This window comes from Olea europaea, chromosome 10 (genome assembly GCF_002742605.1).
Source record: "Olea europaea var. sylvestris chromosome 10, O_europaea_v1, whole genome shotgun sequence".
NCBI lineage: Eukaryota > Viridiplantae > Streptophyta > Magnoliopsida > Lamiales > Oleaceae > Olea > Olea europaea.
The window spans coordinates 4,115,400-4,125,647 of record NC_036246.1 but is presented as its reverse complement, the minus strand read 5'-3'; positions in this window follow the sequence as shown (position 1 = coordinate 4,125,647).

Below are 10,248 nucleotides of genomic sequence, written 5' to 3'. Positions count from 1 at the left end.
AGAAGTTTGATTCCTTATGGTGGGTAATGGTTACACCAGGATAGATTTAAATCATTGTGTTTATGTCAAAGAATTATATAGTGGTAACTTCATCATCCTTTTTACTATATGTAGATGACATGTTGATAGTAGGGCGAATTGTTCAGTTGATTCGCAGTTTAAATGTAGATTAGTTCAAGTTATTTGACATGAAGGATCTTGGACCAGCACGGCAAATTTTGGTGATGCATATTCATCGTGATAGGAAAGTTAGAAAGTTATGGTTATCATAGAAGAACTATGTAGAAAGAGTGCTGATAAGATTTAACATGAAAAATGCTAAACCAGTTAGGGCACCAATATCAAGTCACTTCAAAATTAGTAAGATGACTTGTCCTTCTAAGAACGGACATAAAGAAAGAATGCCAATAATTCCTTATTACTCTATCATTTGGAGTTCGATGCATACTATGGTTTGTATACAGCCAGGCATGGCTCATGCAATTGGGGTGCTCAACAAGTTTCTTGTTGTTCTTGGTAAATATCATTGAGAGGCAATGAAAGGGATCTTTAGATACTTCAGAGGTACCTCAAAGATTTGCTTGACCTTTGGAAGTTCAAAACCAGTTTTAGAGGGCTTTACAGATCCAGGTATGGCTAGCGATCTTGATGGTAGAAAATCAACTTCTGAATATTTGGTTCCATTTGTAGGGAAAGCTGTCTCGTGGCAGTCAATAGTACAAAAGTGTGTTACTTTATCTACCTCTGAGGTTGAGTATATTGCAGCAACAGAAGTAGGGAAAGAAATGCTTCAGATGAAACGATTTCTCCATGATTTAGGCTTGGAGCAAGGTGGGTATATAGTTAGTCGCAACAGTCATAGTACATTAGACTTGAGCAAGAATGCTACTTATCATTTTTGGACGAAGCACATTAATGTGAAATATCTTGGCTACGACAAGTAGTGGCAGAACAATTGATATTGTTAGAGACGATTCACATTGAGAAGAATCTAGCTAATCTAATGACAAAGGTTGTGACAAAAAAAAAAAGCTTGAGCTTTGTACCGAATTGATTGGCATAGATTCTAATTAATCTATTAGAGGATAATCAATTTCCTGAGTGGGTTGGAAGGGGAGATTATTATATGGACTTCCGGTCTATGAGGAATTATTAGGCTAAATCCCTAATATATTGTATTGTAGGTCAAAAAGTGGTGGACATATCTATACGTGAAAAAAATATGGCTGCATGGTGAGAAAAATTAGAGAGAAAAGGCAAGAAAAAACTGGGAAAAGGAGAAAAGAAATGACTGGAAATTAAAGAAAAGTTGGCTACTCAATTTCAATTTCAAGATAGAAAAACTTTGGTTTTGACTTTGGCTGGAGAAGAAACCAGTGTTGTTTTTCTTTCTTTCTTGAGGTATGGATTTCACGTTGGTTGGTTCTCTATTCAAGAACAAATTAGAAATTAATCTAAGGTGCATTTTGGGTACTCTAGAGGTGTAGTATTCAAGATAGGTATCTCACATGTTTAATCAAATTGATGGTTTGTGGTAAGATTAATTGTCGACTTAGAGATTCATTATGGTTGTATTCTCAATTTATTGAGAACTCAAGTTTTAGGCATAAACTCGAACATTGTAACCTCGGTTTATTATGGGCCAAACACACAAAATTGGAAGAAAGTGGAATTCGAACCAATCAAACACGGCCTTATTCAATGGAACCAATAAAACCTAATCTAGAATTCAAGTTCTTAAACTCTCAAAGTTCAATAATGACAAAATATTCCACTTCCTGAAAATCATCAACGGCGCAGGACACTAGAAAGGTTGGGGCCCTCCCCATGCTGTCTTGACCTTACTATTCAACAACTATACTTTTAAGTTTGCTAGCTTACTTATAAGTGAATTGACTATTTTTGTAAATAAATTTAATAAAAAAAATGAATGAGTTTACTTACTTATAAGTGAATATACTTTTTTAAGCATTCATAAAATATGTTTAAATAATTTGCATATTGATAAATATGCTTTTTGTTTATAAACATATCAGAATAACTTCATTTTGATTACCTTTAATTGAAAAACTTACTATTTTTCAAGTAACTCTTATATTACCTTCAACGCAACTTTTTTTTAAAAATAAAAATTTCGATCAGTAAAAGAACAGTTATTTTACTTTTATTTCGTATTCTTTCAAAACTCTTTTTTTATACTTGTAGAACCCCAAATAATTCTAGACACCTTAGTGGCACTAAGACATGAATATTGGATGGCTGAAGTATACTTCAAATTTCTAGTCTCATTTGAAACCCATTTTCGACATAGGAAACATTCGATTTGGAAAATAATATCTAAATAAAAGTTTTAACTCTTTGAGTTAGCTTTCCAACGTACTTTGAATTACCTCAATCGGATATCGGGAGAAGAAGTTATGATATAAATACTGAAAGCTGTACAGTATCAACCGGACTATAACCGGTCGACTGAAACTGCCTGAAATGAAAATTCTCGTTTTTCTCTAAAATTTAAATATTTATTTTCATCATTTATTTCCTCAAAGGGCCAACCACATTTTTGGCAATAAAAACCCCACTAAATTAAAGCATTTAACCTCAAACTTAAATGGCACCCTTGTTTTCTCTCTTAAATGAAATTTGACCCTTCATTTGCTTTAAATTATGGGATATTTACCTATAAATAGAGACCTCATTTCACTCATTTTTTTCACACAAAAAGCAAGAGCTTTTACATACTAAAGAAAGAGTTTCCAAGAGAGAAAAAGAGAGGAAGGAAAACTATTTTTCCTAGAAGTTTAAGAAGTGTTTTCAAGCATTTTCATAGAAGTTTTGGGTGCTATCAAGGAGTGTCTTCAAGCATCAATTCTCAACGGTTTTCAAACATCCAAAGAGTACATTTCTTTCAACGTCCAAGTTTCATCGAATTTTTCAATCCAAGTTTTCAAAGCTTCAAAAGCATCAATCAAGGTAGGTAGAGGTGCAATGTGTTTAATCGTGTTAAGTTATAAGTTTCGATTCATGTTAATGGTTGTATGTCGAATGGTACTCCGGTACGGCATACCCCTCTACGTTGAAGAAATGTTCGTATGTCAAATGATGCCCTCGGGTACGGCATACCCCTTCATGTCAAATGGTGCCTCCGGGTACGGCATGTATGAAAAGTTATAAAGTTAATGTTTTGAAATGTCTATCTTGATCACGAATGCACCTACGACACCTATTGAGTTTTTCAACTCACGGGTTTAATTCCACCTCTACAGATTGAAAGAATTCTACCTCGGGTATGGATGGAGGAGAAGATGGAGAGTGATGCAACGAGCCCATGGAAATCCGGCGAATAAGTGATTTGGATTTATTTTTATGAAATGTTTTCCGATGTTAATTATTTAAAGTTTTGAATAACACAGAATGCGAGAACAAGTTATGTTTTCTTCAAATAAATTACATTTTGTTGTTTTGAAAAATGTTTCAGTGTTTTTATTTAAAGTATTTGAAGTATTGTTATTTAAATTATTATCCGAAGATGTAAGCTTCCGCTAAAACGTGTATGTTACTAAACCATCGGTTAAGCTAAGTAAAGTAAGTAGTGTTCCGATCCACGAGGGGTCGGGGCGTTACAGCATGGTATCAGAGCAAGGTTTAGCCCATTCTGTAGACCAAGTATTCCATGGTATCATGCATCCATCCATCAAACTCATCCTATGGCCCAGGTATGTTCATGTTTAAAGTTAATGATTATATTTATGTTATGATACTTTGATATGATTTAGAGATGTGTTATTTAAAGATATGTAATGGACTTGGGCAAAAGCTAAGGGTTTAAAGGGAATTACATAATATGAAAGTTTAAATGCATGTTTTCTTTAAGCAAAGAAAAAGTATGATGTATGTGAAAATACAACAGATATGGCTCGTAGAACGGCTAGAGCATATAGAGAAGCATTGAACCGTAGAATTGCTATCCATTCCTATGAAAACTAACTGATCCGACCCGACCGCTTAGCGAACATGTGTATAACATCTATGAGAGATGTATGACGACGGTTAATGCTGGAATGGAGATCACGTATATTGAGGCCATAAATAACCTCACACACTCCCTCCCACCTCAATGGGGAGATATGGGAGTCACGGTCTGAGATAAAATGTTAGAAGGCAACCCAAACATGTTTGAGTTTGAGTGGTATTGCCATGCCCTGATTGATTTGTGGGATGACGTAATCCATGAGGAGCTTGAGGAGAAACCTTTGGATGAGGAAGAAGATCCTGAAGAAGAACCCGAGGATGATTTAGAGAATGATCCTGAGCCTGAGCCACAGGTTGAGATGGACATAGAATCCGGACCTGAGGCGAAAGACTCCTCCTAAGATGAAGCTCCACCAAAGAAGATCCGTAGAACTTATAGGGATTAGATTTAAATCCTTGTAATAGCTTCCCTTATGTCAAGAAATAAAATACTATCTTCTTTGCTTTAGTATTCGAAGAATGAAACTAATAAGAACCATATGTTTTGTCTAAAGGAAATGGCCCGCGCAAACCAAAACTTGATAAGAGACCTCCTCCGAGTGGTTCAAGACATAGGCAGGCAAAACCCGAGCCAAGCTCAACCCCTACCACTAGCTCCTAATGTTCCAAACCATGCTTCAGTGGTCGAGCAATTTCGAAGGCACAAGTCCCCTACCTTCAATGGACCAGCTGATCCACTTGCAGCCTAGGAGTGACTTCGCAAGTTGGAGCGTATATTCCGATTGATAGGGTGTACGGACTCTTAGAAAGTCCAGTGTGCAGAGTTCATGTTCTTCGGTGATGTAAGTCACTGGTGGGACTCAATGTCAAGGACAAAGACCCCTGAGCAACAAGCAGAATTGACTTCGGAGCAATTCAAAGGGGAAGTAATGGACAAGTACTTTCCCCAGTCCTTGAGGGATCAAAAAGAAAGTGAATTCCTCCAACTCAAGCAAAAGACTATGTCCCTGACTGAGTATGAGAGGAAGTTTGATCAACTTTTAAGGTATACTCCACATCTGGTGGATACGGAAGATAAGAAGGTACGAAGTTTGAACAAGGGCTGAACTCGGATATAAGCATGATACTTATGTTCCATTGCTTCACCACATACCCTGAAATGCTGGAAAGAGCTCATGCTATTTGGTACCAGAAGACTAGCGCCGAACAACATGGTCAGCTGTTCAATCAACCGGACAATGGTAACGTGGGAAAGAGGAAATGGAATGCCCAGGACAAGGGAAAAGGCAAGTGGCAGAACAAGAAAGCTAATGGCGGAGCCAATGCCAGCAAAAGCATTGTGCTTGTTATTGCGTCATGTTCTAAGTGTGGAAGGACACATCGTGACGAATGCTTACAAGGGAAAAATGTCTGTTTCCGATGTGGCAAGCCAGAACATATCATTAGGATTGTCCCATACATACCCAGAAGAAGGATGATAACAGCGACCAGAACCAGAAAGAGAAAGCACGAGTTTTTGTATTGACTCAACAGGATGCAGAGGAAAACTCTAATGTCATAGCAGGTACTCTACTGATAGCCAATACATATACTTATGTATTGTTTGATTCAGGAGCTACACACTCCTTTGCTTCATCAACTTTTATGGCTAAATCTAGTATTACCTGTGATAAGTCGGAAGGTACATTAGAAGTTAGTATTCCTTCGGGCAACCCTTTGAATACTGATAGAATAGCCAAATCAGTAATTATCGAAGTTGAGGGAAAACCAATGGAAGTGAACCTATACATGATAGAAATGAAGGATTTTGATGTAATACTAGGCATGGATTGGTTAGGTTGTAATTACGCTACCATCCGATGTAAGGAAATGAAAGTATCATTTCAGAAACCAGGAGAGGAACCATTTTTGTTCCTTGGAATGAAGACAAAACCCCTTATTCGACTAGTATCGACTTTACAAGCTGAGAAGATGGTGAGAAAAGAAACATGTCAAGGATATCTAGTAAGTATCTCAGGAGGGAAACAAGAGACGATGAGGGTTGAAGATGTACCAGTAGTACGGGAATTCGTAGATGTGTTTCCAGAAGATCTATATGGTATTCCACCCAATAGACAAGTGGAATTCACCATAGACCTAATTCCCAGGACGGCACCAGTATCTAAGGCCCCATACTGAATGGCCCCAAAGGAACTACAAGAATTAGAGAAGCAGTTGCAAGAACTCCTAGATATGGGCTTCATACTACCAAGCGTATCTCCATGGGGTGCGTCGGTGTTGTTTGTAAAAAAGAAAGATGGAAGCATGAGGATGTGCATCGATTATAGGGAGATAAATCAATTAACCATCAAGAATAAGTACCCACTCCCGAGGATCGAGAATCTATTAGATCAACTAAAAGGAGCTAAGGTATTTTTCAAGATTGACTTACGATCGGGATACCATCAACTGAAAGTAGAGACAAAGGATATACCTAAGACAGCTTTTAGAACTCAATATGGACACTACGAGTTTATGATGATGTTGTTTGGACTAACCAATGCACCTGCAATGTTCATAGACCTGATGAATCGAGTGTTTCATCAATACTTGGATAAATTTGTCATAGTTTTCATCGATGATATTCTGATACATTCCAAGAGTAAGGAACAACATGAAGAGCACTTGAGAATAGACTTAGAGAATAACGCAAGGAGAAGCTGTATGCCAAATTCAAGAAGTGCGAGTTTTGGCTTGAACGAGTTGGATTTCTTAGACATGTAATTACTGCGCAAGGATTCAAGTAGATCCAGCAAAAGTAGAAGCAGTAACCAATTGGAAAGCACCAACAAATGCTGGCGAAGTATGGAGTTTTCTAGGATTGGTTGGATATTATAGGAGATTCATAGAAGGATTCTCCAAAGTAGCTGGACCAATGACGCAGCTTATATGGAAGGGAGTAAAATTCCAATGGACGAAAAAATGCGAACAAAGTTTCCAAGAACTTAAGCAGAAGTTGATATCAGCACCTGTGTTAACAATATCTGAAGGTACGGAAGGGTTTGTTATAAATAGCAACGTATCCAAGCGAGGATTGGGATGTGTACTAATGCAGAATGGGAAAATGATAGCCTATGCTTCAAGACAATTGAAAAAATATGAGCAGAACTACCTAATGCATGATTTAGAACTTGCAGCGGTAGTACACGCTTTGAAGATATGGCGACACTACTTGTATGGACGGAAGTGTGATATCTACACAGATCACAAAAGTCTCAAATATTTCTTCACATAGAAGGAATTGAATATGCGACAAAGACGATGGTTGGAATTGGTGAACGATTACGACTACACTATTCACTACCATCCAGGTAAGGCTAATGTTGTGGCCGACGCTCTAAGTAGAAAATCAATGCGACAATTGACGTCACTACCCAACTCTCAAGTGGAGTTAGCCAAGGACTTGGAAAAGTTGCAGATCGAAGTGGTTACCACACGAGGACAAGTCACTGCTCGTCTAGCAACTTTAATAATTCGACCTACTCTTAGAGATCGAATTATAGAAGCACAAAATAAAGACTCATTTTTGCAGAAGATTAAGAATGAAGTTGGTACCGATAAGAAAAATGACTTTGGAGTAGCTGAGGATCAGGCACTAATATTTAGAGGAAGAATTTGTGTGCCTAGGAATGAAGCCTTGAGAAACGAGATATTGAAAGAAACTCATTCCACCCCGTACACCGCACATCCCGGTGGTACGAAAATGTATTGAGATCTTCGAGATACATTTTGGTGGAGAAATATGAAAAAAGTATAGGGCTGTACGTGCAAAAGTGCATAGTATGTTAATAGGTTAAGGCTTCGATTGTTAAATCCACTAGATATACCTGAATGGAAATGGGAAAATATCACGATGGACTTTGTGGTTGGATTCCTGAAGTCAGCAAGAGGAAATAATGCTATATGGGTAGTAGTGGATCGACTAACGAAGTCAGCTCATTTTCTTCTAGTAAAAATGACATTCAGTTTAAACCAATTGGCACAGTTGTACATTAAAGAGGTTGTGAGATTACACGGTGTACCTGTATCCATTGTGTCTGACAGAGACTCAAGGTTCACTTCCAAATTTTGGAAAGGTCTACAAGGAGCTATGGGAATGAAACTGAATTTTAGTATAGCAAATCCCATCAGTCCAATGGTCAGTCTGAAAGGACCATCCAAACTTTGGAAGACATGCTGAGAACATGTGTTTTGGATCTAGGACGTAATTGGGAGTCATACTTACCTCTAGCAAAGTTCGCTTATAATAACAGTTTCCAAGCAACTATTGGAATGTCACCATACGAAACTCTCTATGATAGAATATGTAGATCCCCTGTTCATTGGGATGAAGTCGGAGAGAAGAGAGTTTTGGGACCAGAAATAGTTGAAAGGAAGGTCGAGGTAATCGATAAGATCCGTGCAAGAATAAAGGCAGTATAGGATCGACAAAAGAGCTATGCAGATACAAGGAGGAAGGATTTAGAATTCCAAGTTGGGGATAAAGTGTTTTTGAAAGTAGCACCGATGAAAGGTGTACTTAGATTTGGAAAGAAAGGCAAGCTACGACCTCGGTATATCAGACCTTTCAAGATACTTGATAGAGTTGGAAATGTGGCTTACCGACTAGCTTTGCCACCTGAATTATCGACAGTGCACAATGTGTTCCATATATCGATGATAAAGAAGTATGTACATGATCCTAATCATGTAGTGAGTTATCAAACCTTAGAGGTACAGAAAGATTTGTCGTACGAGGAACTACCGATCTAGATATTGGATCGAAAATTGCATAAACTAAGGAATAAAGAGATTCAGCTAGTTAAGATACAGTGGAATCATCACGGCGTAGAAGAAGCTACTTGGGAAAAAGAAGAAGAAGCCAAAGACAAGCATCCAACACTATTCGCCCAATCAGAAGGTAAATTTCAAGGATGAAATTTTAATTAAAGTGTGGAGGATGTAGAATCCCAAATAATTCTAGACACCTTAGTGGCACTAAGACATGAATATTGAATGACTAAAGTATACTTCAGATTTTTAGTCTCATTTGAGACCCATTTCTGACATAGGAAACATTCGATTTGGAAAATGATATCGAAATAAAAGTTGTAGCTCTTTGAGTTAGCTTTCCAACGTACTTTGAATTACCTCAATCGGATATCGAGAGAAGAAGTTATGATAGAAATACTGAAAGCTATACAGTGTCAACCGGACTATAACCAGTCGACCGAAACTGTTTGAAATGAAAATTCTCGTTTTTGTCTAGAATTTAAATATTTATTTTCATCAATAATTTCCTCAAAAGGCCACCCACGTTTTTGGCAATAAAAACCTCACTAAATTGAAACATTTAACCTCAAACTTAAATGGCACCCATGTTTTATCTCTTAAATGAAATTTGACCCTTCATTTGTTTTAAGTTATGGGATATTTACCTATAAATAGAGATCTCATTTTACTCATTTTCTCGAAGTTTTCAATCCAAGTTTTATGAAATGTTTTCCAATCCAAGTTTCTACGTCCAAGTTTCATCGAAGTTTTCAATCCAAATTTTCAAAGTTTCAAAAGCATCAATCAAGGTAGGTAGAAGTGCAATGTATTTAATCGTGTTAAGTTATAAGTTTCGATTCATGTTAATGTTTGTATGTCAAACGGTACTTCGGTACGGTATATCCCTCTATGTTAATGGTTGTATGTCAGATGGTACTCCGGTACGGCATTCCCATCTATGTTGAAGAAATGTTCATATCTCAAATGGTGCCTTCAAGTATGGCATGTATGAAAAGTTATAAGGTTAATGTTTTGAAATGTATAGCTTGATCATGAATGCACCTATGACACCTATTGAATTTTTCAACTCACGGGTTTAATCCCATCTCTACAGATTGAAGGAATTCTACCTCGGGCATGGATGGAGGAGAAGATGGAGAGTGATGCAACGAGCCCATGGAAATCTGGTGAATAAGTAATTTGGATTTATTTTTATGAAATATTTTTCAATATTATTTCTTTAAAGTTTTGAATAACGCAGAATGCGAGAACAAGTTATGTTTTCTTTAAATAAATTACATTTTGTTGTTTTGAAAAATGTTTCAGTGTTTTTGTTTAAAGTATTTGAAGTATTGTTATTTAAATTATTATCCGAAGATGTAAGCTTCCGCTAAAACGTATACACTTGTTACTAAACCACCGGTTATGCTAAGTAAAGTAAGTAGCGTTCCGGTCCACTAGGGGTCAGGGCGTTACAACACTCATTTT